This window comes from Rhinolophus sinicus, chromosome 3 (genome assembly GCF_057876585.1).
Source record: "Rhinolophus sinicus isolate RSI-liver-muscle chromosome 3, RSI-T2T, whole genome shotgun sequence".
Classification (NCBI taxonomy): domain Eukaryota; kingdom Metazoa; phylum Chordata; class Mammalia; order Chiroptera; family Rhinolophidae; genus Rhinolophus; species Rhinolophus sinicus.
Window position 1 is genome coordinate 172373019 of NC_142503.1, and position 24978 is coordinate 172397996.

General features: G+C 34.4%; 1 protein-coding gene across 33 annotated transcripts in view; it reads left to right on the forward strand.

Annotated features, from left to right (window-relative positions):
* The window catches only part of GPHN (gephyrin), a 431232-nt gene that overhangs the window by 187262 nt on the left and 218992 nt on the right, over window positions 1–24978 (forward strand). The window lies entirely within an intron of this gene.

The window sequence follows — 24978 nt, forward strand, 5'->3', positions numbered from 1 at the left end:
GCATTCATCTATGTACTCAGCCTTTCAACTTGCTGATTGGTCCATATTGCCTTCTTTATACTTCTCTCCATCTGATAAATCACTGGCATTGTTCCTCTGTTGTCTTGTAACCCTGATCAGATTTTATTTCCAAGAAAAGTGTTGCCTACATAGTGTCCAAACATATCTTAGAAGTAAAAAAATACTTCACTATTTAACAGTCCAGTCCAGTTTACTCCTAAACTGACTTTTAAACTCACTACTACCCATCCTTTCTGCTTTTTTTATACAAATCCACATTTTCTCTTTGTTTAGGAATTGATTTTTTTTCCTAATCATTTATCATCTTTGCTTCAGTTGCCTTTTCACATCATATGTTATATACTTTTGTTCCTTCTGTATGGGGTCTTTCAATAATTCTCCATATGCTAAATTTATTCCCTAATTTATTTCCCTGATTTTTCCAGGGCTTTATCAGGACAAATTACTCCTACCAATTTTATTTAAAACTTAAAAGTATCATCTCTAAAAATAATAAATTTAGTTGTAGTTCTTTGTAGTTATAATTAAAGTCACTCCGTTTTTTTCCTTTGAGATTATCATTTCTCAGCTGCCCCATAATTTATGTAATATCAGTTCTTTAGAGATTCTTTTGATGTATTATCTTTCCCTCTTTTTAGGCTATTTTTTCTTGTGTGTGGGTAAACTTTTAAATTGACATTTTTCCATTATTTGCTAAGTACTTGGCATCTAAAAAGTACTTGGAATAAAAAGCTTGTCTTAGTCACTGATAATTAAATGAAAGACAAGATCAAAGAAGAAGTGAATTTTGGTGAAATTTGCAAACAATTTTAAGAGTCTAAGGAGATTTAAAGTGGGGTGTGTGTGTGTGTGTGTGTGTGTGTGTAAATTTGAAGTATCTATGTGTGTACGTATCCACAACATTGTGCTTGAAGTGTGGAAAATGCTGAGTATCCATATTAAATTCTATTTTATTTTTACTAAAAATGAAAGGGGAAAAGTAAAGGTTAAAATGAAAGTGATAAATTTAAGGAATATAAAAACCGGCGTGGACAGTGTTTTAAAAATTTATTTATTTTCCTCTAACAATAGAGATAAATTAGTATGAAGAAAAAGGCTGCTCTAGGAAAGTCAAGAAAATCATTTCAGTAGATTTTTATTATTATGGTAAAATAAACATAAAATATACCATTTTTAAGTGTACAATTCAGTGGCATTAGTATATTCACAGTTTTGTACAACCATCACCGCTATCTGTTTCCAGACCTTTTTTGTCATCTCAACAGAAACTCTGTACCCATTAAACAATAATTCCCCATTCCTTCGTCTCCAAGCCCCTGGTAACCTCTATTTTACTTTCTGCCTCTGAATTTGCCTATTATAGGTACCTCACATAAGTGAAATCATACAATTTTTGTCCTTCTGTGTCTGACTTATTTTACTTAACATAATATTTTCAAGGTTCATTGATATTGTAGCATGTATCAGAACTTCATTCCTTTTTAAGTCTAATATTCCATTTTATGTATATACCACAATTTGTTTATCCATTCATTTGGACACTTGAATTGTTTCCATCTTTTGGCTATTATGAATAATGCTGCTATGGACATTGGCATGCAAGTATTTGTTTTTCTTTCCATTATTTTGTATATTTAACTAAAAGTGGACTCCAAGTTTTTAATATTTTTGTCTACAAGGAAATTAATAGCAAAGATGTAAATGAAACTAAATAATTAACATGATAGATGGGTAAGTCCAAGATATTGTATTAGGAGCAGAAGAAATTACAAACTTTTAGAAAGGATGCAGAAGGCCAAGAGAGATTTACAAGACCCTACATTCTAAGAACAAAAGGGAAAATTAAGTGAAATAACATAGATGCTCGATGGTTAAAGAACAGCAAAAATAATTCTGAAGGAAGTTGAATTAAAAACCTATACCAACTTCAGGACAGAATGATGGCATGTCTTTGAAATGGAATATGCAGACTTTTAAAGAAGGGAAGAAGTAGGCATTTGAAAGGCAAAGTTTAATGAAGATACTGGGATTGAGATGAGGCAACCAGGTTGTATTTAGAGGAACCAACAGTGGGAACCAACAATTCAGTGGTCCACAATCCTGGATATCCCGCCTTCTACCTATAGAGATTTTTCTAAAAATATTCCTGGGCCCAACCGCCAGAGATTACATGTCAGTAGGTTAGGAATATGGTTTACACAATGTGTTCATACATGTGTGTGTTTTAATCCACTGGTAAAACACAATGTTTGTTAAGTTGAACTGGGTAGCATAGTATCCTAAACCCTAGAGGAGTTAAGTTGGAAAGAATTGGTCTTTGTCTTCAAGGAGTTTAAGACTGGAGTAGTTAAATATGCAGTAATAATAGACAAGAAAGAAGACTTCAATTCATTAGTTGATAATGTTTTCACTTCTTAACTCAAGTTTTCGGTGATTTTACATACTCTATCCAGCCTTTCTCAGCTAAGGTTCCTCATCTATACTGTCAAACACAGAAAATTATTTCAGTGGTTATCTTCTCAGTTTTCCCCTGGTGGTACATAAACTTGTACTATTCTACCTGCATAGGAAAGAAGTTAATACATTACCTCAAATAATTCTGTCAGAGCCTATTTAAAAAAGCTGCTCTATGCCATGTAGTCTCTTAGGTGTGTGTGACCCAAAGATAAGGCTTTCCTCTCAAGGAGCTTACGTTCCAATAAAGGGAAAAGGGCATTTAACAATAAATGCATTTCTAATATCATCTGCAAAATTTTATTTTCTTCTAATTCTTCAGGAAAAAATGTTCAAAGTCAGAGTAATTGTATATAAGGAAAAGAATTGTGTATAAGGAAATCCTTTTACCTCTTCTAAGCATCATTGATTCAGAAATAAGAATGTCCTTCTATATTAATGCCTCATTACAGCTGAAGGATTCTGGTAATAGTTTAAATGCCAATAAGAATCTCTTTAATTTTAAAACCTAGAGCATTTAGTGACAGATTAGTGATTTCATTGGTAGCTGTTAATAAACAGTATTACCTAAAACCAAGGTTGTTAGTTTTATAGTGGAAGAGTAGAGAATGACTAGATATAAGTCGATAACTAATGGTTAGTTAGTAGGTTGTTCTTGAATGTAATTAAATGCACAATATGGGAATCCACCCCAGAAGTATAGCTACATACTAATACTGAAAATGTTTGGGAATTTAATTTATCCTCACTATCAACTAAAGCTCTCACTTGAATTCCTGGTGTGTCATGAAGTTCAGTCATATGCATTAGTTCTTATTATGGACTTGGTTAATTAGTCATTTGAACTAGGAATTTATTTGTCCTCCTGAAATTGATGTGTGCCTTCCTACTTGACAGCAATTAGCTTCATTCTTATTGTTCAGTGTTTCACACTGATTCTTTTTTTAAAGCAATCTCTTTAAAGTGTTACACTTAAAACATGTTTTAGTAACCTATTTTTCCTCCCATCCTACTAAAGTTATTTATTTTAACAGCACAGCTATGTAAAGATCAAAGTTCTCGTGTCAGGAGAAAAGCACTAAAAAAGAAATTACATCCAGATATAACTTGTTTTCTTAACAATAATGAATAACTTTTAAAGATTTTGCTTCACTTGTATTCATTCTGAAAAACATTTTTTGTTTAAGGTTTTTATTGGGGAAGGGGAACAGGACTTTATTGGGGAACAGTGTGTACTTCCAGGACTTTTTTTTTTTCCAAGTTAAGTTGTTATCCTTTCAATCTTAGTTGTGGAGGGTGCTGTTCAGCTTCAAGTTGTTGTCCTTTTGCAGCTCAGCTCCAGTTCCAGTTGCCATTGCTAGTTGTAGGGGGTGCAGCCCACCATCCCTTCCAGGAGTCAAACCGGCAACCTTGTGGTTGAGAGGACACGCTCCAACCAACTGAGCCATCTGGGAGCTCAGCAGAAGCTCAGCTCAAGGTGCCGTGTTCAATCTTAGTTGGAGGGGGCGATGCCCTCCATTCCTTGCGGGACTCGAGGGATTGAACTGGCAGCCTTCTGAGTTAGGAGCATGGAGCTCTAACCGCCTGAGCCACCGGGCCGGCCCTCTAAAATCCCATTTTTATTTTGAGGAATGCTAAATTGAAAATAGAGTTGTTTAATGTGTTTCTTTTTTGTGTGAAAGGTACCTGAAAAGGCAATGTCTCTATCTCTCTCTTATTAGTCTTCAAGTCCTTTTTATATTTAATAACAAGAAAATCCTCTAAATTTCCTTGCAATAGTGAGATCCTTTATAGGCAACTACTCCAAACAAACAGGTTGTCATCTAATTTTTCTTGTTCTTTTGTTCCCTTTCTCTCCTGAAGAACAGTAGAACATATTCAGGACCTTGCAAAGGAAGATGCAACTTCTTTGCTTGAACATTTTGTGGTGGCAGTTTCACTCCTTTGGTTTTGAATATACACATTGACAATAACAGGCACTAATAACCAGTGTCTATATCCTCTAATCTTTTTTTCTCCCCTTTGCCCTCCTACCATCAAGTATCATAGTGTGGCTGGAAAAAACCCACAGATTACACCTGTGGCACAAGAGTGAGTGAGAGAGATCATTAAGGGAAAGCTAATTGCTCAGATACGGAAACTATTTAGTTCAAAGCTCCTTTATAAACTCATATATTTAACAGTCTTTAATTTCAGGAAAATCGAAATCTTTACATGAAAAATGCACTTGTTAGACATTTGGATGTTTATAAAGTACAAAGCACTCTCAAACTTTCTGTATTTATCTCTCAGTGCTTTTAGATTTGTTATAATATTTAGTACTATGAAGAAATAGAGAGTATTCACTGTTCACATCATCAGCATAAAAACATCTCAGATGTTCAGGAGTCTTTTTTGTTGTTGTTCATAGCCATGTTACAGTAGTAGATGTGTACATACTTACTTTGTAATAAAAGGTAATAATCCCATTATAGAGATCTTAAGCAAATATTCTGAAAGAAAATATCTCTTTTAAGTTAAATTATTTTCTCATTTCTAATTCAATGCCTTCTGGTCAAAAATAAAATCGATCTTGTTAGAGGGGTAAAAGGCAAAGCCTTTTGAGATATTCTGCTTCGCATGATGATTAGTAATTTAAAAATAAAACTTAAGACCATCTGCAGAAAGCCCCTATTTTATTAAGAACAAAATCTGTCTTCAGATTCCCATAGTTTCTGGTTTAGTATTGGAATATTAGGATCACAGCAGCTAGTGTACCATAGGTATTCAATAAGAGCATAAAGTGGTGACCTTTTATTGCGACATAGTATTAAAGATGAGATTTTAACCAGAAAGTATATGTTCATTTAGGAGAAGAAAAAGATTTTTTGCTGTGTGTCTTGCCTTTTATTAATAGCTTTAAAAAATTCCTTTTTTTATGAATGTAGATTTATTTATGAAGTAAATAAAAACCAATAATTTCTGCACATAATTATTGGCTAGGACTAACTGATTAATTTGTACAATTGGGAGCCCATCATATATACAGGTTTGGGTTTCTTAATAACATCATCTCAATTGTTACCATAGCTACTAAAATTTATTATATACTTATTTTGTGATAGGTATTGTGATAAGCATTTTATTTGATCTTATTTCATCTTCACAACAAACCTACACAATAGGTACCATTTAACAGATAAGAAAGTTGCATTTAGAAAAATTAAATCAGTTAAACCCAAAACTAGAATTTGAAATAGATAGTTTTACTCCAGAATCCTGACTCCTAATCACTTTTTCATATAAATTAAGCTTTTTCCATGTAATAACTGTTGTGCCAAAAAAAAGGGACATGTTAATCACTACAGAGTATAAACAAGCTATAAGTAATTTCTCTGTCATTAATTATTTAGGTTCTTTCTTATTTCATATTATAAACATTTTCTTTATGTGAATTGTCATGTACCTCTCTGGTTATCACTTTAGAAATTTTCGTTAAAGTAGAATAACAATCAAAATTGCCCTCTAGAATATATATACAAATTTATATATTCGTATTACCAGTTTATGAGTGTATATCCATTGTCATTTTTAATCTTAAGACTTCGATAGGATAAAATGTGCCTTTATTGGCCTATTGTAGACTAATAATGAGATTAATCATATTTCTTATATTTGAACAGTTTTGTTTCTTCTTTTATAACCTGCCTGCTTTCTTTGTTCAGTTTTCTTTCTGCTCAGTAGCCTGTTCTTAAAGACTGATGCTAATTACAAAGAGAATTTCAAGTAAGGAATTGCTTGTCAGGAAGTACTTTTGGCAGAGTCATATTTATATTTTGACTATATCATTTTGATACATACACCAATTCATTTTCTCTTTTCTCAGACTCCATTAATGTAATAGTACTCAATTATTTCATTATTCACTCTCTTGCAACAGAGGTCAAGCTCAAAACACTGAATCAAAGGCATGCAGTTAATAAAATACAAACACACGATTTTCTAACAAGCTACTTATGCCAGTTTTTAGTAGCTGATGCAGAATAGTTTATTTTCTAACTATTATGGAATGTTCATGTTAAATACTTTATGGACAGAAAATAACTGAACCTTAATATTTTTAGAATGAATGGCTTGTTCATAGATACAAACCTTGGAAAATAATTTATAAGTAGGACATTGAATACAGAAAGCTACTATCAGCGGTCATTTTTTAAAATACCAAATATATAATCTGTTTACAAATTATTTTGCACAAATCATTTTTCTGGACAGGAATTCCAAGGAAAACAGTATTCTAGCATGCAATTAATGTGACTTGCATTCGATTATCAACATTTAAAGTATTTTATAAACTTTTTCTGATAAGTAGAGCTTATTTTCCTCTCCACTGTTCAAAAGAGCCCATTTTTTAGTCTCCCCTAACATGCAAACCATTTCAAGCCCAAAGTTCTTTGCTAAGAGAATTGTTTAACACTTGGCTTGTATTTTTCCACAGAAACATTCACTTATGTAAGTAGTTCTCAATCATGGGTATTTTTTGATCCCCAGGGGACATTTGGCAATGCCTAGTGGTGTTTTTGGTTGTCACAACTGGAGGGGTGCTACTGACGTCATGTGAGTAGAGGATAGGGATGTTTCTAAACATCCTACAATGTACTGGACAGTTCCTACAACAAAGAATTCTCTGATCCAAAATATTAATAGTGCAGCAATTGAGAAATCCTCATTTTTATTAGGTTGGTGCAAAAGTAATTGAGGTTTTCGTAATTTTTTTTTTTTAACCTTTTAAACCACAATTACTTTTGCATCAATCTAGTAGTAGTCCATTGTAGGACTATGCCAATATTTATTAATCTACTGTAAAGAATTTATCAATTCTACAGTAAAGGCATCATGGCTGAAATCATACCAGTAAGTTAGTCTGGCTGCAGAATAAATTTTGAAGGGAAGTGGTAGAGAATCTAGACAGGTAGGTCAAGTCAAATGATGGAAGCTCTCTGTTATATAAAAAGCATTTGGATATTTTTCTAGTAGGAAATGAGTATTTATTTTTGAAAGATGTTAAACAGCAATGAATTTAATGAGATTTGAATTTTAGAAAGACCACCTTGACAGCAGAATAGAGAATGGGTTGAATGAAAAAAACTTAGCTATAACAACAATCAGGGGGTTATTGGAATATTCAAACAGCAGATGCTGAGAACCTAAATTCAGGTGAAGATAAAAAGGGATAGTGATTCTCTCAGGATAGAATTATGGCACTTTTTGACTAACTGGCTGTGGAGATTGCAGAGGGTAGTTTTCCGAGCCAGCCATCAAAGGCCTCTGTGTGTTACTGAAATAAAAAATGTGAGCAATGAAGAAAAAAAATAGAATTTGATGTCGGTAATTAAAATTAAATTCAAATAATGTCCAAATTTATATTTAGTGTTCAAACTTGTATAAAAATAGGTCTCATTAGTTGAAAATGAATAAATTGATGAAAATCTTTATGGAGAATCTATAGGGAATTGGTATCAGTCTAGACTGAGGCTAATGGCATTGGCCCTTTATTTTCATTTTTTTAATAATTATTTTTCAATTACAGTTGACATACAGTATTATATTAGTTTCAGGTGTACAACATAGTGATTAGACGTTTGTATAACTGGCAAAGTGATCACCCCGATAAATTTAGTATCCATATGACAACATATATAGTTATTAAATGTAATTGACTATATTCCCTATGCTACACTTTACATCCCCATGACTGTTTTGCAATTACCAATTAGTACCTCTTAATCCCTTCTCCTCCTTCACTCTTCCCCCCAACGCCCCTCCCATCTGGCAGCCATCAAAGTGTTCTCCGTATCTATATGTTTCTGTTTTGTTTGTTCGTTTATCTTATTCTTTAGATTCCACATATAACTGAAACCATATGATAGTTGTCTTTGTCTGACTTCACTCAGCACAATACTCTCTAGGTCCATCCATGATGTTGCAGATGGCAAGATTTCATTCTTATTTATGGCTGAGTAATATTCCATTGTATTATATATGTATCACTTCTTCTTTATCCATTCATCTATTGGTGGACACTCAGGTTGTCTCCATATCTTGGCTATTGTAAATAATACTGCAATGAACATATGGATGCACATGTCCCTTTGAAGTAGTGTTTTGGGTTTCTTCGGAAAATACCCAGAAGTGGGATTACTCGGTCCCACTTTGTGTCTTGTTATAGCCTTTCATTTAAAGTCTGTTTTGTCTGGTATAAGTATTGATACCCTAGCTTTTTTTTTTTTTTTCCGTTTCCATTTTCATGAAATAGTTTTTTCCATCCCTTTACTTTCAATCTGTGTGTGTCTCTTGTAGACAGTGTGTGTAAGGGTTTTGTTTTATCTATTCAGCCACCCTATATCTTTTGATTGGAGCGTTTAATCCATTAACAATTAAAGCAATTGTTGATAGATATCTAGTTATTGCCATTTTATTATTTGTATTTTTTATCTTTTTCTTCTTTTTTTTAAAATTTTTTATTGGGGAATATTGGGGAACAGAGTGTTTTTCCAGGAACCATCAGCTCCAAGTCAAGTTGTTTTCAGTCTAGTTATGGAGGGTGAAGCTCAACTCCAAGTTAAGCTATTGTTTTCACTCTAGTTGTAGAGGGCGCAGCTCACTGGCCCATGTGAGAATCGAACCGGCGACGTTGGTGTTACGAGCGCTGTGCTTTAACCAAGTGAGCCAATGAGTCACCCCTCTTCTTCTTCTTCTTAAAGAAGTCCCTCTAACATTTTGTTGTACTGGTTTGGTGGTGATAAACTCCTTTAGCTTTTTCTGCTCTGGAAGCTCTTTATCTGTCCTTTGATTTTAAATGATAGCCTTCCTGGGTAGAGTAATCTTTGTTGTAGGTCTTGCTTTTCATCCCTTTCAATATTTCATGCCAATCCCTCTTGGCCTACAAAGTTTCTGTTGAGAAATCAGCTGACAGTCTTAGGGGAGCTCCCTTGTAGGTAACTAATTGCTTTTCTCTTGCTGCTTTTAAGATTCTGTCTTTGTCTTTAACTTTGGCATTTTAAATATGATGTGTCTTGATGTGGGCCTCTTAAGTTTATCTTATTTGGGACTCTCTGTGCTCCTGGGCTTGTATGTCTATTTTCTTCACTGTGTTAGGGAAATTTTCCATCATTATTTCTTCTTCTTTTTTTGTATATCTGCCTCTTCCTTCCTTCCTTCCTTCCTTCCTTCCTTCCTTCCTTCCTTCCTTCCTTCCTTCCTTTCTTATTATTAGTTTCAGGTGTACAAAACAATGTAATAGACATTTATACCCCTCACAAGGTGATAACCCCCTCCCCCAATCTACTACCCCTCTGACATCGCACACAGCCATTACATTTCTACTGTCTCTATTCCTTATGCTGTACTCCACTTCTTGTGACTATATATATATATATATATATATATATATATATATATATATATGTATATATAAATAGTTTTCATTCATTATTATTCAGCTTTAGGTGTACAGCGCCGTGAGCAGGCATCTACACCATCCCTGAAGTGGTCTCCCTAATAAGACAAGTGTCCATCGGTTATCCTACAAAGTCTTTACAGCATTATTGATTATATTAACCAAACTGTCTTTCATATCCCCGTGGCAGTCTTGTGGTTACTGATTGTGCTTTCTAATCCCCTCACCTTCTCCCTCATCCCCACCCCCTCCCATCTAGCAACCCTCAGTTTTTCCTCTATATCTCTGAGACTGTTTCTGATTAGTTTGTTCATCTATTCTGTTCTTTAGATTCCACATATAAGTGAGATCATAAGGTATTTGTCTTTTTCCATCTGACTTATTTTACTTAGCATAATGTTCTCTAGGTCCATCCATATCGTTGCAAACGGCAAGATTTCATTCTTCTTTATGGCGAGTAATACTCCATTATATAAATGTTCCACAGTTTTTTGCTCCAGTCGTCTACTGATGGGCATTTATGTCATTTCCATGTCTTGGTTATTGTGTATAGTGCTGCAATAAACATAGGGGTGCATACATTTTTTCGAATTAGTGTTTTGGATTTCTCTGGATAGATAACTAGGAATGGAATTGCTTGGTCATAAGGTAATTCCATTTTCATTCAGTGTTTTGCGATACCTCCATACTGATTTCCATAGTGGCTGCACCAACCTGCAATCCCACCAGCAGTGCACAACGGATCCCTTTTCTCCACATCCTCACTAGCACTTGTTCTTTGTTGATTTATTGATGATAGCCATTTTGACTGGGGTGTAGATGGTATCTCATTGTGATTTTTATTTGCATTTCTCTAACGATTAGTGAGGTTGAGCATTTTTTCATATGTGTGTTTGCCATCTGTATATCCTCTAGAAAAATGTCTCTTGATGTCCTCTGCACATTTTTTAATTGGGTTGTTTGTTTTTTTAGTGTTGAGTTGAATGAGTTTTTAATAAATTTTGAATATTAACCTCTTATCAGATGTATCATTGACAAATATCTTCTCCCATTCAGTAGGATACCTTTTTGTTTTATTGATGGTTTCCTTTGCTGTGAAAAAACTTTTTAGTTTGACGTAATTTCATATGTTTATTTTTTCTCTTCCCTTGCCCGAGGGGATATATCAATAAAAAATGTTACTAAGGGTAATACCTGCAAACTTCCTGTCTGTATTTTCTTCTAGGAGTTTTATGATTTCAGAGCTTACACTTAAGTCTTTAATCCATTTTGAATTTATTCTTGTATATGGTGTAAGGAGGTGGTCCAGCTTTATTTTTTTGCATGTGTCTGTCCAGGTTTCCCAGCACCATTTATTGACTAGAGTGTCTTTACCCCAATGTAAATTCTTGCTTCCACCATCATTATTTCTTCAAATTAGTTTTCAATTCTTTGCTTTCCCTCTTCTCCTTCTGGTACCTTTATGATGTGAATGTTGTTACACTTGATGTTGTCTCAGAGATCCCTTAAACTATCCTTATTTTTTTTAAATTATTTTTGCGGTTCTGATTGGATCTTTTCTGCAACTTTATCTTTCAAATCACTGATTTTATCTTCTGCTCCATCTAATCTGTTGATTCTCATGTAGTCTTCATTTCAGTTATTGTATTCTTCATTTGGGGCTGGTTCTTTTTTATTTATTTTTTATCTCCATTTTAGTGTTTTCTATCTCTTTGTTGAAGTTCTCACTGAGATCACTGAGCATCGTTATAACCATTGTTCTGAACTCTGCATCTGGTAGATTGCTTAGCTCCATTTTGTTTAGTTCTTTTTCTGGAGCTTTGTTCTGTTCTTTCATTTGGGATATGTTTCTTTGTCTCCCCATATTGGCTGCCTCCCTATGTTTTTTTCTATGTATTAGGTAGAGCTGCTACTTCTCCGGATCTTGGTAGAGTCACCTTATATAATAGGTGTTGTATGAGGCCCAGTGATGCAATCTTCCTGGTCATCTGAACCAGGTGCTCCAGGTGTGTCTCTTGTGTGGGTTGTGTGTGCCCTCCTGTTGTAGTTGAGCTTTGGTTTCTGTTTGTACATCAGTGGGAAGGATAGACCCTCAGGCTGATGGGTTGTGAGGACCAGCGGTGACTACAGTGGAGGAGTTGTTGTGCAGGGACTGACCCTACAGGGCAGGATTCACTTTAGCAGGGCTCTTGTGCCTGCCCAGTCTGCTTTTTGGGTGTGTCTTTTATGGATGTGGTTGTTTCGTGCTCTGCTGTGGTCTGAAACTAGCTACCTGGTGTGTTGATTCTGGGGCCTTTTGGGAGGGGCCATGTTCCAGGCCACAGTCATCCCTGCCTGGGGCCACTTTAGTATGAGCTACAAAGTGATCTGCAGGTGATTGCCACTTGTGCTGGCCTTGGTGGTACCTGCAAGAGGCTAAGCTGTGAACTGAGGCTAGTTGCTGGGCATGGGAATGCTTAGAAAGGGGTAGAGGACATACTGAGGCCAGATGCTGCTTGTTTGGGGTTTGTGAACCTTTAAGAGATTCTAGGAAATCCTCAGCATGAGCCAAGACAGGCAGTTTGTATGAAAAGCCACTGGAAGTGGCATGGGTGGGCCTGCTACTTAGGTGAGGTAGGATCTCAGGGAATCACCAGGACAGGGAAAACAGTGTTAGCTAGATTTATAATGACTCATATATGGCACCTGCCTACATCTAGAAGCTGGGTCGAGGAAGGGCTCAATGAAGAAACAATGGTTTCTGCCAGCACTTATGTCTGGGAAAAAGCTGCTAGAAAATAGCCTTCATCCTGAGGCAGACAATTCAGTTCCTCCCTGTGCATCGCTGGTGACTTTCTAGCTGCTGCCTCAGTGCTGGAGCTCAGAGCCAGTGACTCCCTCAGTTAGTAGATCCATGAATGGGCCGTTTAAGAGGAACACCTGGGACTCCACTTGCCCTTTGTCTCACTCAGCCACAATCCCTGCTGGTTTTCACAGCTAGAATTTATGGGGACTTATCTTCCCACCCTGGGCGGGGAACCTGATGTGGGCCTGGGACTCCTTGCTCCCCAGGCGGGACCTCCACAGCCAAAATATCCCTCCTGATTTTTAACTGCCACATGTGGGAATCGGACGAGTCTGTTCCTTGTCTTCACCCCTCCTACCCGTCTCGAGGTGGCTTCTTTTGTATATCCTTAATTGAGGGCTTCTGTTCAGATAGACTTCAAGAGATTCTCAGTGATGGTTGTTCAGTAGTTTATTTATAAGTTTGATATGGTTATGAGAGGAGGCAAGCACACAGCATTTACCAACTCTGCCATCTTGACCAGAAATAGTCCCGGATAAGGTTGTTTTCAGCTCATGAAGGAAAAATGAGAGAGAGAGGTATGTGTGTGCATGTGTATATGCTAATAGCAAGAGTTGAGAGAAGAAAGGAGGAAAGGAGTAAAATATTGCATCTGTATGACTAAGAAAGAAGTTGTTGAAGTAGAATTAATAGAGTTCCCAGTTGATATCTGTAGGTGGGACGATTGTTTGCGATTGCATTCCTTAAGAATAAAGGTAGTGAGTCAAAAAGTTCTTCATAGTCACCAGGCAGTAACATCACTTCAAAGATTTACTGATTGCTAGTTGAGACAGTGGTTAAACTAGTTGTCTCTTCATGACCTAGAGAATGAGTGCAGTTAGCATGTGATAACAGAGCACTGCCATCAACTTTTTTTAATAACATTTTTTAAGTTGTAAACCCTTTATTTATAAATACGATTATTCACCTAGAAAACCCAGAAGGATCAATTGAAAAAGTATTAGAATCAAACAGAGTTCAGCATGGTGGCTGAATACAAGAGTATTTTATAAAAAATTATAGACTCATATTACAAACAACCTACGAGAAAACATAATGGAAAAGTACCTCATTTGCAATAGGAGAAAAAAGAAGCTTCAGAATACTTAAGAATAAACTCAAGAAATTTGCCAGCTCTAAATAAAGAAAACTTTACTAAAGGACATAAAATATAGCTTGAATGATTAGGAAGTCATGCCATGTTCTTAGATGCAGATGTTTTTGTGAAATTGTCAATTTACCTAAAATTGATAAATGTGGTATAATTCCCAATTGATATTTAGTGGAATATACCAAGTTGATTCTAAATGTCATTTTAAAAGAACAGATGTATGAAAATAGCTAGTGACTTTTTTTCTTAAGTAAAATGAGAGGGTCTTACTCGATTAGATATTAAATCATAAGGCACATAAATTAAAATATTCGGTACATTACACGAAAACAAACTGAGAGATAAATCCAACCAAATGATATTTCATTAATATACATATAAAAATGTAATTTAATATATTATAAATGTGACATTGCAAGACATTGGAGGAAAGAAGAATTGTTCAGTAAAAGGCATTGAGAAAATTGACTGTCTATTTTGGTGAAGATTGATCATGCAACACAAAATTAAACTACAGATGGATTAAATATTTAAGTACAAAACACTATAAGTTTATGATTTAAAAATTAATAGATTGTGCTTATGATCTCTAGGTAAGAGAAACCTTTCTAGATGAGACATGAAACCTACAAAACAGCAAAAATATTGATAGAACTCTCTCTATAAGCATTTGAAACCTCTTAATGGAACTATCAGCTAAGCAAAAATTGCTACAAATGTCAAAGTTAAAAATTAGTATTTGTAATAGATTTAACTCCCAACAGTTTAATATTTTCAATATATAAAGTTTTCTAATAATTCAATAGGAAGAACACATGTATCAATATAGAATAGTAGGCAAAATATACACATATATACAGGTAATTTGCAAAGGGAAAGATGCAATTTGCTGTTAAATATGTACTCATTGTAACTGGAAAGAAATCTAAATTTTAAAAATATTCTATCTAGTACTTTGTACACATCAGTGAAATAACTATTTAAAACAGATTGCCTGAAATTGGTAAGGTTTGGGTAAAAGTGCATTGTTGTTTGGATGATAAATTGGTACCATCTCTATATAGGGCAGTCTGCAATGTGTCAAAAATTTCAGAGTAATGATATAAAAGATATCCATTTCATAGGGGAATAAAGCAGTTTACAAATAGTCTATGGCCTGAAGTAATTGTTGATTTGGTACTTGAAAAGTCTTCCCACTGTAGGAAACCTTGACCCAGTAAAAGGACATATTCTATGAAACATAACCTATAAAAGGACATATACTGTCAGCTTTATATTCACTCTCTCCCAAAACATACCATTAGTTGGAGGTCAGAGCATCAGGGAACAAGAGCCAGAACTATGGGAAGCCAGGACTTGGGAGAGACAGAAGATGTCCTGAGGACAGATGCCTGCAGCAGCACTGCTGGTGAGACACTTCTCCTTTCACAAGCAGCAGTGTATAAAGTTAAGCCGGGGACTCACTGAGACCATGAGACCTTTGTGGGAGGCTGAAGTGGAACCAGTCAGTGGTGCGTTATAACTAAAAGTAGAAGCAGAAATAAATGTTTTCCAAAAGAAATTTTCCCCAGTTTAGTTCAGACATACTTCCAACAGATTTAGATCAAGTAATGAATGCACTACCAAAAACTCACCAACCACTAGTAAATCAGCAAAACCATTATTTAATAGATGGACTGAAAATAAATAGAACTGTCAAATACCAACTATAGGACCTCTAAGAACTAGGTGACTGTTATCACTTACTGTTCATACTGGGGAACTTTTTTTAGGCGAAATACTAAACCACACAGAATGCAGGCACAACAGAAATATATCAAACTGTCCCTGGCAAGCCAGGATATATGGTTTACATGCCTATGGTAAAATGTCCAAAAGAACAAAGACTAATAAAGATAAAGACATAACAAGAGACCATCATTTATGAATAAGGAAATTTGGGGGGAAATGGGACTATTAGAAATGAGAAAATACTCATAAGTTAACATTTAAAACTCAGTGATGTAGACCAGAGAGAATTAGTATACTGAAGTATATATCTGAGAAAATTACCTCATATTGGAAAAATTACATAGAGCTATGATTTAGTGGAAATATGAGGTTGACATAAGATACAGAGAAAGAAATGATAAAGTCCAAAACACATGACATCAAAACTCTAAAAGGAGAGAATGGAGAAAAGGCAATGATCTTAAAAGTAACTAGAGAGAAAAGACAGATCACTATATAGGAATGACATCAGGCTTTTAAACAACATTGAAATAAAACAGAATAATAAAGTATTCAAAATATTGAAACAGTTATATTGGAAATTATTCTGTACAGGTTTTTTTTTTTAATTTTGTGATACACATGTGTGAAGCGTTTACTTTGAGGTTCACAAGATAATACAGAAACTTGTTCTAAAATTTTGGATAGAGAACACTTAGACCATTTTCATTAGTTCAGGACAATAATAATATCAAATCTTAGGATACCATACACCCATTACATTTGTGGTTTATATTAAAAGTTATAAAATTTTTTTACCTTAATGTAGTATTTTGATTTAGATACAGAGAAGAATTGATAGTTCCTAAGTATCTTAGATGCTTTAAACCTAGTAATCATGTTTGACTTTATTTACTAATATTTAAATAAAATAACTATATTTTTTAAATGAGTTAAATATCTAAGTATTATCTTATTTTCTCTTTCTAATGGATTCAATACTTTCAATTTTTCTAATGCTACCTGCCTTCTCACTTTGATGTTTTGGGGAGCAAGTTTTTAAAATTTTCTATCACATAATAAAAGTAGTACATTTTAATATAAAAATAATGTATTAAAAGTTTTGCTTCTTTCACATTATTTTGCCTCTCACAATAATTTAACTGTTCCACTTAATTGAAAAACGAAAATTTTGAGTGCAATCCATAGAATGAACTTAATATGTCAAGATCAAAAACTCACTAATTTTTGAGCCATATGTCATAGTTATCCATAGTTTAACCAAAAAAAGTATCCTTTTATCTTCAAAGATTTGTGCCCAGAATATGTCATATTGGATTTAAAACATTATAAGTGTCTCATATTGCTCTGAGGTAACACCTGAGTAAGTGTGAGGTTACTTTTCAGTTATGATAACGAGCCATTTGTCCTTTGCTTTAAATAATCTTTAGTGCTTTTAACACATTGTTTGGGATTTCTATTAATTACTATATCATTTATTTAGTTTTCTGACCTACCCATCTGAATAACACAAGAACATTTTTGTGAATAACATTAAGAGTAGATATACATTTTCCCTAATTGGTTTAGACCAGATTTATTTTGAGATGCTGGAAATGAATACTGTAATAATTTTATTCTTTTTTTTCTGATCCCTTCCTTTTGAAATAACTGCTGTTTCTCTTTTATGTTTTCTTGTCATTACTCCTATCAGAGACAGGTCAGGAAGATTAAGGAAAATATTCCTTAAATAGACTCATCATTTTATAATAGAAAAAGCTTTTAAAAATAGAAAGTTTGCCGAAACGGTGGTATATGAAAATTATTCATTCAGAGAAAATTACCAAAGTCTGATAGCTTCTGGGCAATTTGTGTTAATAGAAGAAAGAAGAAGAGAAAAAACTCCTCTGGGAAACCAGCACATGACAGAATCTAGTTTTGCCATTCTCCATATCCCCACCTATTTGTTTTCTGTTCTTTCCCTAGAGGCAAACTTGGTTAGGTATAGAATTCGGCCCTTCCTATTGCAGTGTTGAGCAAAATGTCAGTTTCCATCTGCCCCACTTAATATTCCTGCTTTGGGCACCCTCTGTTCTTGGATACTTCATTTTTATTATGTGATGACAGGACCTGAGTTAACACTGTTCATAATTAAAATAATATTGCCTGGTTATCAAATCTTTCAGTTTTGTTTTCTAAACCTGGATTTTTAGATAGCCTTTGTTGGTTGATTCTTGTGAATTTGGTTTGGCTCTTGCATATACTGAGCCGCACTTAAAGGTACAATTTCTGGAGCATATCATTGAGCTAAAATGAACATCAAAGTAGCATTGAAAGGGGTAATGCTATAAATGAGCAGCCTCAGAAGTGCATGTGTATATTTGCGTGTGTGTATTAGTAGGGATGTCCATTTCCACCCATTCTGACAAGGTGATGGGATTTGTTGAGTGCCAGTACATTCAGCCAGCATCTTTCTCCCCATTCCCACCAGCTGCCCTAACAAAGCAGCTTTTCAGTTGCCTATAGCCGTGAAGAATTCAGTCCCAATCCTAGGGTATGTGTGCGTATGTGCACATACGTGCATGTACATTATCCTTAGTTTTATGAAGTGCAACTTTTTTTGTTGTTCAAGGATGAGCTCTATTTTGACTTCTTTTAAATCTCAAACTTGAAGGTAACATAGGCTTTTTTTGGATAGTGAACTACCTTATTTTAAACACCATAGTCTGGATGTTCTGAAAGACTCTGGGGTCTTCAGATCTTAAATTACAGATCTTGATTCTGAATTATCAGCCCCAAATTTCAAACCATAAAATTGTGTGTGTGTGTGTGTGTATGTGTGTACGTGTGTGTGTTGATGATGATGATGATGATGATGATGATGATGATGATTCCTTGGAAGAATCTCATAGTTACAGAATAAAATATTTCTTTTAGTTTTCAAATTAGAGTATGTATAAGAACTGTAATTTAAATTTTTTAAATTTTTATGATCTTTTGCAATCCTGCAGTTTTACCTTTTTCAGTGGCAAAGGATAACTGCACCTCTTTTTAAAACAGTTTTTAAAAATTAGGCCTTAGATGATTTTTAAGTCCTTTGTTAAGAAATTTCTAATATAATAAAGGTAAAGATTTTCTTTGATCTAATATGTCAATTTTATTTAATAAATAATGTGTTCTTTTATATTTCTTCTAGATGATAGCTCACTGAATTTTTAAATCCTTTCTTATATTTGTAGAGACTGTTGCATTATTATACTGTGAAGTATAATAATGGTTTATTTAAAATGACTGTGGTAAGACCCTCTAATGTGAGCAGCAGAGCATTAACTTGAGTTGAATGGAACATTACCTCTTCTTGTTCCCCAGTTTTACACCACCCTGAGTCTAATTCCCATCCTGACAAGAGAAAAGGCCTAGACTACTGTTGTTTTTTATAGCTTTAGTTTTCTGTATATGTTTGTTATGGAAATTTAAAAAATGATATAAACTTATTTGAGTTACCAATTTGAAGAATTTATTTCCCACAAGTGGTTATGAACACTTACTTATATTTTTTCATCTTTGCTTAGGTGCATAATTACATTGCTGTTTTCTATTGGACTTAGGTGAATGCATATATCCAGGAGGTGCTGTTAGTTCTTTTTATTCCCAATCTACTTTAGAGGTTTCATGATAATGTCCAAGGCTGTAGTCCTGGTAATTGGTGTCTCCAAACTGCTACTTCTTGATAAATCTTTATTAGGTTTTCAAGATTGTTCCTGTCATGTTGCATTCTTCAAACATCTTGTAGTTCATATACATTCAAAACAGACATACTCATAGCTTCTATACTGTTTCTGATAGAACTGTTCAGTTTTCATAATTGCTTTGACTATAGTCTGTAACTGCGACTTCTACAATATTGGTGACTTTAGGTCTGTGCTTTAGTACAAATAATAGTACCCAACACTTGTTAAGCACTTGCTGTGTGTTAGGAATGATATTGAGCATTTTCTATTTAAACAGAGTATTTAAACAGAGTACAGAGATCCTTCCTATGTCCTTATAGGGTATATTGCCTTATAAACTGAAAGCACATAATAATAGATTAAGCTCAGAATTGGTCTACAGTCCTGAATTCCCACAAGTAGTTCTGGAGTTTTCTGTTGATTTACTCTGTGGCTTTGGATTAATCATAGAATTTATTTTTGTGTCTATTATATCTTCACTTACAAGAAGAGAATAAAATATGTCTTCTATATTATGTAATACAGGAATATGTTAGCCATTTAAATAGAAAATGTAGGTGTTCTGTAAGAAAGTCACCATAGATAACTTCTAATGTGGATATTTCTTCTATTATTGAGTTATATAGCTAAATAATAGTATTCATGTTTAGGTCTCTACTGTAATAAATATGAAATAAGAGCTTTTTTGGAGCATTATAAATTTATGTGATGTATAATGGTTATAATACTAGCATTATAAATGTTGTGACATCCTTTTAGTTAACTAAAAATACTGTATATGTAGTGTTAAACTTTAGTTTTATAAGCAGGAGAACAAATATCATTACCCCTTTTAACAAATTGAAAACAGAGATAGATAAATTTCTGGAGGCATAAAACAAAACCTGATATTCATTTCATATGTGAATAATGAAGGACTATTAGGTTACAGATGATGAATAAAAAGCTTCATCATAAAGTGAGAAGTTAGTAGCTTTAAAATCAATCTTTAGACAAGCAAAACTGTAGAGAGCAAGTTATTTAATTCTAGCTGCAGCATGTCGTAGCCTCCAAACACTTATGTGTGTATATATTTTTCTCTCATCTTTACTAGGAACTTCTATTTAGTTAGGTTTATCTCACTCAAGACAACAGATAGATTGGATTTCTTTCTTTTAGGAAGTACTACTCATTTTCTTCTTTCCCAGTTGACCCCTAATTTTAAATCTGAGGGTGGTATGACATGACAAAAGGCAACGTCTTATAATAATTAAAATAGAAAGGAGCTGTTTTTGTTTTTTTCTTTCTCCTCAGCAGTTCTTCCACTCATTCCACATCTTTTGCCTCACCTATTGCTTGTTCCTCTTACGTTGTCACATGTGTCTGTTTTGATGAGAATCTAGTTTTGCAGAAAGAGAACTTTACACAATAGTTACATGTTTCTAATGTTTCTAAAGATGCCACCAGTGAGAATTTTCACGTCTCAGAGCAAACGATCAAAGTTTTAGACCCTCTAAATTCATTTGGCAGTGAGCCATTTGCAAATAGCACTTATAAGCCTGAAGTAGGAGCTTGTTTCTTTTATTCTCAGTTAGGATATTTAAGTACAGTCTTAAGTTATGTTGTTACATGAACATTAAAAACTTGCACTGCTTTAAGTAAACCAAGTAATTTTGTGTGGTCATTAATAAGTTGGAAATCCTATGTACAGATTTTTTTTTAGGCAGCTGTTATTTTTCTGCTTACATACTACTAACCATATTAAAAAAGCAAAAGTCCGAAGGAGCTGGAGTAAAGAGGCTGGGTTATATATTCACCAGTTCACTGACCAGTCAGCAGCCTTTCAGTACAATTTCAGGTTGGATCAATCGTTCTTCAGATTTGAGAAACAGGATATTTTCCCATATCTACATAACAACTTTTGAGGAGCATGAATGAATGACATTTTTTTCTATATAAATTGAAAGACATATGTAATCAGCACCTTACCATAAGAGAGAACTTTACTGTTTTTCACATAATGCCAAAATGAATAAATGTATATTGCAGATATAAAAATACTAAAAACCTATAGAAATATCACTATTCTTTCACCTTCACCTGGAATGAGATATAGAGTAATACTAGTTATATAAGTAGACTAGAAAATAAGTATTCTTGTGAAAACCTCTTACAAAATATAATTTGCTCACCTGAGTTGCCTGATTTTTTGTTTGATAATTTGATTATCAAATTAATTTTTAGAAAGAAGAGAAAAATAATGTGAAAAATTGCGTAAAGAGAAAAGTTTTAAAGCTAAGGAGTACTCAAGTTGGTTATTTAACAAGGGTTGGAATTTATATATTAGCAAACAGGGTGAGATTTTTCATAGTTAAAGTAACGATGATGTATTGTAGAATGACATATTCTCAGTAGCCCAACTGGTTTTTACTCTAACATTGAAACAAATCCTTTTGTTGAGCCAGATAAATTGGTTGGCTTGCTTTAGGAGCCGTGTTATACAAGAAATATTTACTTTTAAACATTAGAATCCTACTTAGCGTGGTGATATGTTAACTCGGTGATGCTTTGGGAACTGAGATGAACTGTGCGAACAGCAGGCTTAATTCAACATCTCATGCTCACTGAAAATTGTATGTTCATTAAATAGAATGGAAGATGAAATTGCCTGCAGTACTTAAAGTTTTACGCTTTTTTTTCTTGCTTTCTCTGTATAATTATGCTGTCTCCTTTGATCTTATTCAGCCTAACGAGATCTTATTTAAATATTGTACAGCTTTAACTGAAAAACAAAATGAAGTATATCCATTTTGAAAAGCTTTCTGCTTCTTCCAGGAGTGGAGGAAGATGTAAATATTTAAGAAGGCTAAAACTCCAAAGAAATATATTATCAATCAGATCATATCTCCCAAGTAAAACTGAGATAATTACCTTTATTCCTTGGTTGCAGCTTCTCCTTGTAGCAATAGTCTTTCACCATTTAGTCACACTGTTATATACACTGAGGAGTTCATGATTGGTTGAAAGGTGTTTGCCACTAACATAAAATTAACAAAATCTGCAAATGAATATTTTTAATTAATTAGAATAAATTTGAGGCTGCTCTTACTTTCATTCTGCTCTGTTTCTTAAGTGAAAGGAGAAAGGAGTAGATTTATATCTGATGCTCCTTGAGCATCCCTAGGAATTAGTCATGTATGTACATTTTTTTTTTTTTTTGGTGCGAAAATAATTGCAGTTTTTGCTTTTTTTAAAATTAAAGTTTATTGCGGTGACAATTGTTAGCAAAGTTACATAGATTTCAGGTGTACAATTCTGTAAAACATCATCTATATATCACATTATGTGTTCACTACCTAGAGTCAGTTCTCCTTCCATCACCACATATTTGACCCCGTTTACCCTCTTCTAGAACCCTCCTCCCCCCTTACCCTCTGGTAACCATTATTGTCTATGTCTATGAGTTTTTGTTTCTTCATTTGTTTTTCTTGCTCTTTTGTTGTTGTCAGTTTTATATACCACATATTAGTGAAATAATATTATTCTCTACTTTCTCTGACTTATTTCATTTAGCATTATAATCTCCATGTTATAAGGGAGATCCATCCATGTTGTTGCAAATGGTACTAATTTATCTTTTCTTACCACCAAACAGTATTCCATTGTGTATATATACCACAACTTATTTATCTAATCATCGATCGAAGGACACTTTGGTTGTTTCCATGTCTTGGCCACCGTAAATAAAGCTGCAGTGAACATTGTAACACATATGTCTTTATGGATAAATGTTTTCAGATTTTTTGGGTAGATACCCAGGAGAGGGATTGCTGGGTCATATGGTAATTCTATTCGTAATTTTTTGAGGAACCTCCACACTGCCTTCCATAATGGCTGCACCAGTCTGCATTCCCACCAACAGTGTATGAGGGTTCCTTTTTCTCCACAGCCTCTCCAACACTTGTTACTATTTGTCTTGTTAATTATAGCCATTCTGACTGGGGTGAGGTGATAGCTCATTGTGGTTTTTATTTGCATTTCTCTGATGATTAGTGATGTTGAACATCTTTTCGTATGCATGTATGTAAATTTTGTACATCATGTCTATGTAGTCCTGAGAAAAAATATGTTAAACAGAGCTTCTCTGTACCATAGGATACTTATAGGGGCAGGCTCTGAATTGTTAGTTTATTAGCACTCTTTTATAAAGTGTAAAATAAAATTAATGTATTTGCCCTTTAATGGCTAGTCAGGAAAATTTAATTGGCTGGCATTAAACTCCCTATGTTTACCTAATTTATCTTCACTAGGTCTACATTTCATTCTTATGAAGGATCCTCACATTTGTTTCAGTCGCCTTTACCAAATTGAATATAAGGTGACCATGAAGATTGGGTCAAGCAGTAACCGCTCTTCATCCACCTCATGACGTCCAGCTGCAGTGTGTTGTTTATAGTGTGGTCCTTTGACCAGCATCACAGGCGTCACCTGCAACTTACTAGGGCTGCAAATTTCGTGCTTTCTTCAGCAGCACATACACTAGGAATGCAAATTGTGAGGCCCCAATCAGACATTCTGAATCCAAATCTCTGGGTGGGCCCAGCACTCAGTGTTTATTAAATAAGGGCTCTAGGAGATTTGATACACACTAAGTTTGAGAACCACTGCTCTAATCATATCCCACCTTGATAGCTTAACAACGTTATTAGATGGTGTTTCAAAGATATCCTTTGTTACTTAAGATTATTTAATCAGCAGAGGGCAGTGCAGTAACAGCTAAGAGGAAATTTTATTAAATCTACATAGTCAAGTAACAAGCATGTATTAATTAATATTAATACAAATTATGCTCTGTTACTAAATGTCTATAAAAAAACATAAAAGCACTATACTAAGTGATTTTTCATGCATATGAAAAATAGTCACCATGCATATAAGGAATTTGCAATCCAGGGCCTTAACTTTTAATTCGGAGCTGGTTTTACCACAGCTCTCAAAGACCTTTTAGCCTTTTTCCCTCCTGTTTTATCAGAGTCTCAAAGGCCAATAACAGAAATTGAGAATGGCTGTCCTGTGGGGGCATCGCCATCTATCAGGACCCAGCTCAAATCCCTGACTTCTTGGACCCTTTGGCTCAAAGCTGTTTTGGGTTTTTTTTTTCCTCAGAATTTCATGTATCACTGTTTATCTTATTCTTCTGATGCATGTCATATTATAATTCTCTTTTTGTCCCATTGAAATATATAAACTTCTTGAAGATAGGAGCTATGACTTTCATCTAAAGAATCTGACAAAATAGTGTTTCATGAAGGGAAAGATAGGAAGATAGAAGGGATTGGAAGGGCATCTATTTCATTGTTGAACTTGAACCTGTAAAACTCTAGAGGATCTACAATGCTTCCCTGAAAATAAGACCTAACCGGAAAATAAGCCCTAGCATGATTTTTCAGGATTACATCCCCTGAACATAAGCCCTAATGCGTCTTTTGGAGCAAACCTTACAATATAAGACCCAGTCTTATTTTCGGGGAAACATGGTAAGAAAGTGCATTGCTCATTGCTGACACTTTCTCTGGAGTCACCTGGAAGCAATATAAATTGTAATCAGGGCCAATGTCACAGAATAGTTGGAGGTGGGCTGTAAGAAAACAAAAAATCCAAGACCATTCCCACCTTGGGTATAGGACTCTAAAGCTTCAAAGGGGCAAAA